The 6,976-nt window shown below is 34.3% G+C and overlaps 1 long non-coding RNA gene across 1 annotated transcript; it reads right to left on the bottom strand.

Annotated features, from left to right (window-relative positions):
- Window positions 1-2,889: 2,889 nt before the first annotated feature.
- LOC120155000 lies at window positions 2,890-4,172 on the bottom strand. Its single transcript, XR_005518928.1, has 3 exons — window positions 3,735-4,172; window positions 3,304-3,617; window positions 2,890-3,075 (listed from the first exon to the last, which is right to left on the bottom strand). It is a non-coding gene; the product is annotated as an uncharacterized LOC120155000 (long non-coding RNA).
- Window positions 4,173-6,976: the final 2,804 nt, after the last annotated feature.

Below are 6,976 nucleotides of genomic sequence, written 5' to 3'. Positions count from 1 at the left end.
TAAAACTTTTTTCCAGAACATGTAAACTTATAAAATCAGTTTTCACTATTTAAAAATAAAACAGATTTCCAACCTCGTATATAAATCAAAATACAATTACATGCCCCCTAATCACATATACCACACTCTGCAACAACGCCGGACGAATTCCTTTACTGATGTCGATAACTGCACTGGTATAATTCTTTTAACCTGAAAAGGTGAGTAATAGAGTGAGCTTTGGAAAGCTCAGTAATACAGAACTACCAGATGATGCTGATGAACGTCCAGATACAGATAAACATACATATCCTTATTATTTCCGAACATTTATAGAATTTTATACTGAGCAGAGATCCTACTGATATTTCAGATGGTAACGGACAATGAGCTTTCAGTTCAGAGAAATATTTCGGATGATTGAGTTAAGGAGATCAGAATAGGTTTTCTAGTATGTTCCCGTAAAACCAGTATAGTTTTTTTAAAACAGATATATATACACCCCCATCCTTTCACAATCTGTTTGTGTAGGTTCCCCGGAACCATACACTCCGCACAACCAGTAACAGTAAGGCCCTAAGCACACAGCCGAGAAGCCTGCAGATAATCTTCCTCCAATAATAAACCCCCCAGATAAAACATTTCTCTGTCGGTAAACAGAGATATCAGAAATCAAAACAGAATTCAGATCAATTATCAGAACAGAATCCAGATCAGAAATCAGAACAGAATTCAGGTAATGTATCAGAACAGAATTCAAGTCGGAAATCAGATAAAATGTTTATATGATTAGAGAACACACCAGAGTTTACAGATATTATTCAGAGGTATTGGATAATCTTAATAGGTAGAGAAACATGAATATTCAGTATACCGATAGGATATCGGAATTTAGAATCACTATTGGAAGAGTTCATTAACTGACAGAATCATCAGTTATTCAGAATGTGAATTATCAGGATATTATCTTATTCGGACAGTTTTCAGAAGTTGTACGTAATCAGAAGGGTATTCAGAATCCTTTACATCCATGTCAATTGATTGGATAATCGAACAATCTTGAGAACGAAGATTCAGAACCTTAACAATCTAGTCGACTGGTCAATTCAATTTTCTTCTAGGGTATTTACTCTTTAATACCACAAATTCTTGTCCGTAGACCATTTTCGGAATTATCGCTGAATAAATCTTCCAATGTCTTTATTTCATTTCCACGCTTCCACAATATTATGAAATACTGACGTACTTGATTTTGTAATTCATAATCCATAAGAACATTACATCATATATGTTTATTAACATTTCCAGATTCATCCAACTCACTTATTCAATCCTCAATCCTTGTGGTTACTTAATTTATTTAACATTCAAGTCCATTCCAGATACTTCAGAATTTTCCAGAGTAATTCAAGCGTTCCTAATTTTCAGACACATGTTGCACTTCTGTTCCATTCAATTTGGTCTTCGTGGTTGATTTGTCGAACAAACGTCCAATTCTTAGTACTGAATGCGATCCAGAGTTGAGCTAAGCTAAATACTTCCAAAATTTATCATCGAGTCAAACTTAAGAAGACGAACACGCATTCCAGTAATATTTATGCCATTCAGGTATTGACATAGCTTTAGGGTTGATCTACTCACTTAAATTGTGTTCCATTACTTTTAAAGGTAGGCCAATACCCATGCTTATTTGGATTCCTTAATTAATCCAAGGCATTTACTTAGTATAGGTCATGAGGGTATTTTGGTAATTTTGGTGTTCAGTTTTATTCCATTCATTTCAGAGCTCGAGGATATCCAATCATTCCTGAGCTTGGTGATATTCTTGGGTCATTTCCATTACAGGGGTATTTTTGGTCATTTTATAGATTCAGTGCACTTTAATAATTTCCTTTCGTCTGATCTTACTATTAATTTCAATCTTATCATTTATTTCAGTCATTTCGAAAAATTCTGACAACAGAACACCCCCGACAAATTGTTCTTCAGGTATTTACTCATAAACTAGGATATTTTCGGGTCAAGTGTCTTCTCAGATTTTACAAACGGAATATCAGGAATTTTCCTACACTAAGTCAGGATCTTAACAATTAAATCCGTACTTAATCGAGTTAAGTATGAATCCTCTAAGTATTTTCTCATTCAAAGTCAACTCAGATTATTCTACCTCTTAAGGGCATTTCCGTAAATTCTTAACCAAATAATTTCGATATTAGCTCTTAACGAAAATAATATAATTTAGAGATCCTATAATTAATTGTTTTCTCGAACCTTCTTTGATCTTGAAATGATTCCTTAACAGACTTCTAGTATCTTCCATAAATCCTCTTGGTGTTAAAAACCGGTTATCCATAATTTCCAAGTAAACTACATTTTCTTATGCACATCAGTAGTTATATCGGATCAATATGTCTTTTCAGAGTTATTAACCAACTTCCAGGGATAATTCTTGTCATCCTACAATATAAGGGTATTTTCGTAATTTTACCCTATCAGAATATTCTCATGATTTCTCATCCGAGTATCTTTAATATTTAATCTTTAATGACATATATTATAAACTGAAAATCTATGATAATCCATTTATCACTAATCACAGAACTCATAATATAATTCTAACAATCCATCAATTTCTTATATTAATCATTTGAACCATAATCAGTTGCCAAATTTCTACTGTATTCGGATCAAGTGTAGAAATTCATTAACTATACAAATAAGACCAACATTATCTTATTCATGCATTTACCAATATTCACATGTTCCATAAAGCATAAAGAGGTAGTAAAGTATTACCTCGATTTTTGTGCCATATTGATCAACCATTTAAATTCCATTCGAACGCTCTCGATCTTGAAATCATCTTTCAATAATTCCTCAGATGCATATCAACAGAAATTACATAAAAAACGGAGCTTAATTCCAAAAAACGGATCAAATCGGGTGATTAATCAGTGAAAAACAGCTTACTGGGTTCAAATTTGACGAAATAAACTTCGGATTCAGGACGTCAACAAAACCCAAAATATTACTATTGAATTCCAGCTCACCAGCTTGATTTCTAGCTTCCAATCTTTTCTAACGAACACGAACAATCTATCATACAAATACGTCTTCAAATAATTTTCCTCGCCATAAAAATACTTATTAAAATCCAATTAATAATCTGGGGACCCAATTGTTAAAACTAAAAACTTTAGGAGTCAATATAATTTTTAATTACTAAAATTAGGGACTAAATCGATCTTAATACAACTATTATTAATCATAACAACATGAAAAATAAGAGACAAGGTTGAGTTTTTAACAACTTAGATGACTTACCTTGTAATTTCCCAGTTTGTACTTTTTCAACTAAAACCCACGTGATACCCATATTATAATTCAACTCAATTTCAAGATTCATTTCCCATGCAACTTTCAACTATTTCTTTCTTTCTTTTCACGCATCACTGTCTCTCTTTCCTTGGTTTGAAAAGCCAACTACTTTGATGCAAATTTAATATTTTTTTAGCACTTTGGATATACACAACCCTGGGTATTTAAATTGACCTTTTAACAAGATTAACATATCCTTGATCATTTGCTCAGCTGTTGAACCACTTGAACGGACGGGGACCCGAACTCACCGAAGAATCCTGCAACAGAATTTGTTTATGGTTAGACAAGCTCCTCGGTAAGGCACTTTACACATTATTAGGGAAGTACGCTAGCACTTCGATAGAAAGAATGAACCGATCAAACCTAATAGCTACCTTTCCACCAGGTAAACGGTCCTCCAGCAAGAGGAAGATCGATAAAGCTATTATCTTGAATGAACTCGACAAGGTGCCTCATCGAAGCTGATGAAATAATACTGCCTTCAACGTCAAAAGCTTTGATTCTTGCAGAAATACGACGTTAGCTTTGGAATCCAACATCACTCTAAGAACTTCCCGTACCTTCTCTGGTCTGTTAATTACTCACGCTTAAGCTGCTACTCGCTCCCCCATATACTGAATAATTTGGTGCAAAAACTTGAGTTGCGTAAAGAAATCCCCCCTAGGCTAAGAGTATTATTCTCGTTCAGCTGATTACACTCTTCCATTTTTTTTCTTTTGTCAACATATTAAACTATGAATCAACAAGAATAAAATAGAATTTCCTCTAAGCTGGAAAGCAATGGATTCCATGTGGAAATGCATTATTCTTAACTTATTCTCATATCTAGTTTATAAAATAATAATTTAATAATTTAGTATTGAATAACACCTAGCATGGGTGATAAAGATATATGCTCCATTATTGCTAAAGGACACGGTTTCCATCCCACCAAATAACTTATTTATTATTTTCACTAGAAGGGAGGGGCAATCTCAAGCTTGGGTTCTTGAACTTTCAAAGAATTTCAAAATTTGCCATAAAAAATTGAGAATCATACAATTTGGTCTCTAAAAATATTTGCCCCAACTTCAGGGTGTGACAATTCTCCCCTCCTTAAAAGAATTTCGTCTGCGAAATTCATTCATGTCACATAATTCAAGAAATGAAACTTCCATCAGTTCTTTCATATCTTCAAGTAGCTTCTACAAAAGTATGTGTCCTCTACTAATACTTAACCAGCTGAGTATACATTTTCATCAGAACTCTCACTCATTCTAATAAAATAATCAGAACCAATTCATCCTAGTGGAAACAATTCAGCCTTGATTGTGAAATTAGGCTCCTAGAGCGATAATATATCCCAATTTCATTTCCGGAGTCAAGTCAAATTTTTCAGATAAATAACTCTCACATGGCTCGTGAGGTACATCACAGCGTTTAGACAGATGTTACTGGTATTCTATTTTATACAGGTATAGCCTTAACAGATAGAAACTTTGGTTTACTCGCTACAGATAGGGACTCAGCCCTGGAGTTCCGGCTCAGAGAGGTACGATTGTAGTCTAGGGGCATGTACTGATCAGACATATTTTGACATTCGACCGGCCGGCCTATCTTGAAAAATTTTGACTCAAACCATAGCTCTGATACCACTAAATGTAACCCCCCATACCGATGCGGGTAGCCCGATCCGATTTCGGGAAGTCACATTAGGGCCACCGGAGCGACCCACAGTAAAAATAGCGGAAAATTTAAAACTTTTTTTCAGAACATGTAAACTTATAAAATCAGTTTTCACTATTTAAAAATAAAACAGATTTCCAAACTCGTATATAAATTAAAATACAATTACATGCCCCCTAATCACATGTACCATACTCTGCAACAACGCCGGACGAATTCCTTTACTGATGTCGATAACTGCACTGGTATAATTCTTTTAACCTGAAAAGGTGAGTAATAGAGTGAGCTTTGGAAAGCTCAGTAATACATAACTACCAGATGATGCTGATGAACGTCCAGATACAGATAAACATACATATCCTTATTATTTCCGAACATTTACAGATTTTTATACTGAGCAGAGATCCTACTGATATTTCAGATGATAACGGACAATGAGCTTTCAGTTCAGAGAAATATTTCGGATGATTGAGTTAAGGAGATCAGAATATGTTTTCTAGTGTGTTCCCGTAAAACCAGTATAGTTTTTTTAAAACATATATATACACCCCCATCTTTTCACAATCTGTTTGTGTAGGTTCCCCGAAACCATACACCCTGCACAACCAGTAACAATAAGGCCCTGAGCACACAGCCGAGAAGCCTGAAGATAATCTTCCTCCAACAATAAACCCCCCAGATAAAACATTTCTCCATCGGTAAACGGAGATATCAGAAATCAAAACATAATTCAGATCAGATATCAGAACAGAATCCAGATCAGAAATCAGAACAGAATTCAGGTAATGTATCAGAACAGAATTCAAGTCAGAAATCAGATAAAATATTTATATGATTAGGGAACACACCAGAGTTTACAGATATTATTCAGAGGTATTGGATAATCTTAATAGGTAGAGAAACATGAATATTTAGTATACCGATAGGATATCGGAATTTAGAATCACTATTGGAAGAGTTCATTAACTGACAGAATCATCAGTTATTCAGAATGTGAATTATCAGGATATTATCTTATTCGGACAGTTTTCAGAAGCTGTACGTAATCAGAAGGGTATTCAGAATCCTTTACATCAATGTCAATTGATCGGATAATCGAACAATCTTGAGAACGAAGATTCATAACCTTAACAATCTATGTCGACTGGTCAATTCATTTTCCTTCTAGGGTATTTACTCTTTAATACCACAAATTCTTGTCCGTATACCATTTTCGGAATTATCGCTGAATAAATCTTCCAATGTCTTTATTTCATTTCCACGCTTCCACAATATTATGAAATACTGACGTACTTGATTTTGTAATTCATAATCCATAAGAACATTACATCATATATGTTTATTAACATTTCCAGATTCATCCAACTCACTTATTCAATCCTCAGTCCTTGTGGTTACTTAATTTATTTAACATTCAAGTCCATTCCAGATACTTCGGAATCTTCCAGAGTAATTCAAGCGTTCCTGATTTTCAGACAGATGTTGCACTTCCGTTCCATTCAATTTGGTCTTCGTGGTTGATTTGTCGAACAAACGTCCAATTCTTAGTACTGAATGCGATCCAGAGTTGAGCCAAGCTGAATACTTCCAAAATTTATCATCGAGTCAAACTTAAGAAGACGAACACGCATTCCAGTAATATCTATTCCATTCAGGTATTAACATAGCTTTAGGGTTGATCTACTCACTTAAATTGTGTTCCATTACTTTTAAAGGTAGGCCAATACCCATGCTTATTTGGATTCCTTAATTAATCCAAGGCATTTACTTAGTATAGGTCATGACGGTATTTTGGTAATTTTGGTGTTCATTTTTATTTCATTCATTTTAGAGCTCTAGGATATCCAATCGTTCTTGAGCTTGGTGATATTCTTGGATCATTTCCATTACAGGGTATTTTTGGTCATTTTACAGATTCAGTGCACTTTAATAATTTCCTTTCGTCTGATCT

The sequence above is a fragment of the Hibiscus syriacus genome, unplaced genomic scaffold (assembly GCF_006381635.1).
Source record: "Hibiscus syriacus cultivar Baekdansim isolate YM2019G1 unplaced genomic scaffold, ASM638163v2 tig00111157_pilon, whole genome shotgun sequence".
Taxonomy (NCBI): domain Eukaryota; kingdom Viridiplantae; phylum Streptophyta; class Magnoliopsida; order Malvales; family Malvaceae; genus Hibiscus; species Hibiscus syriacus.
This window is presented reverse-complemented; position numbering and strand designations above follow the sequence as displayed.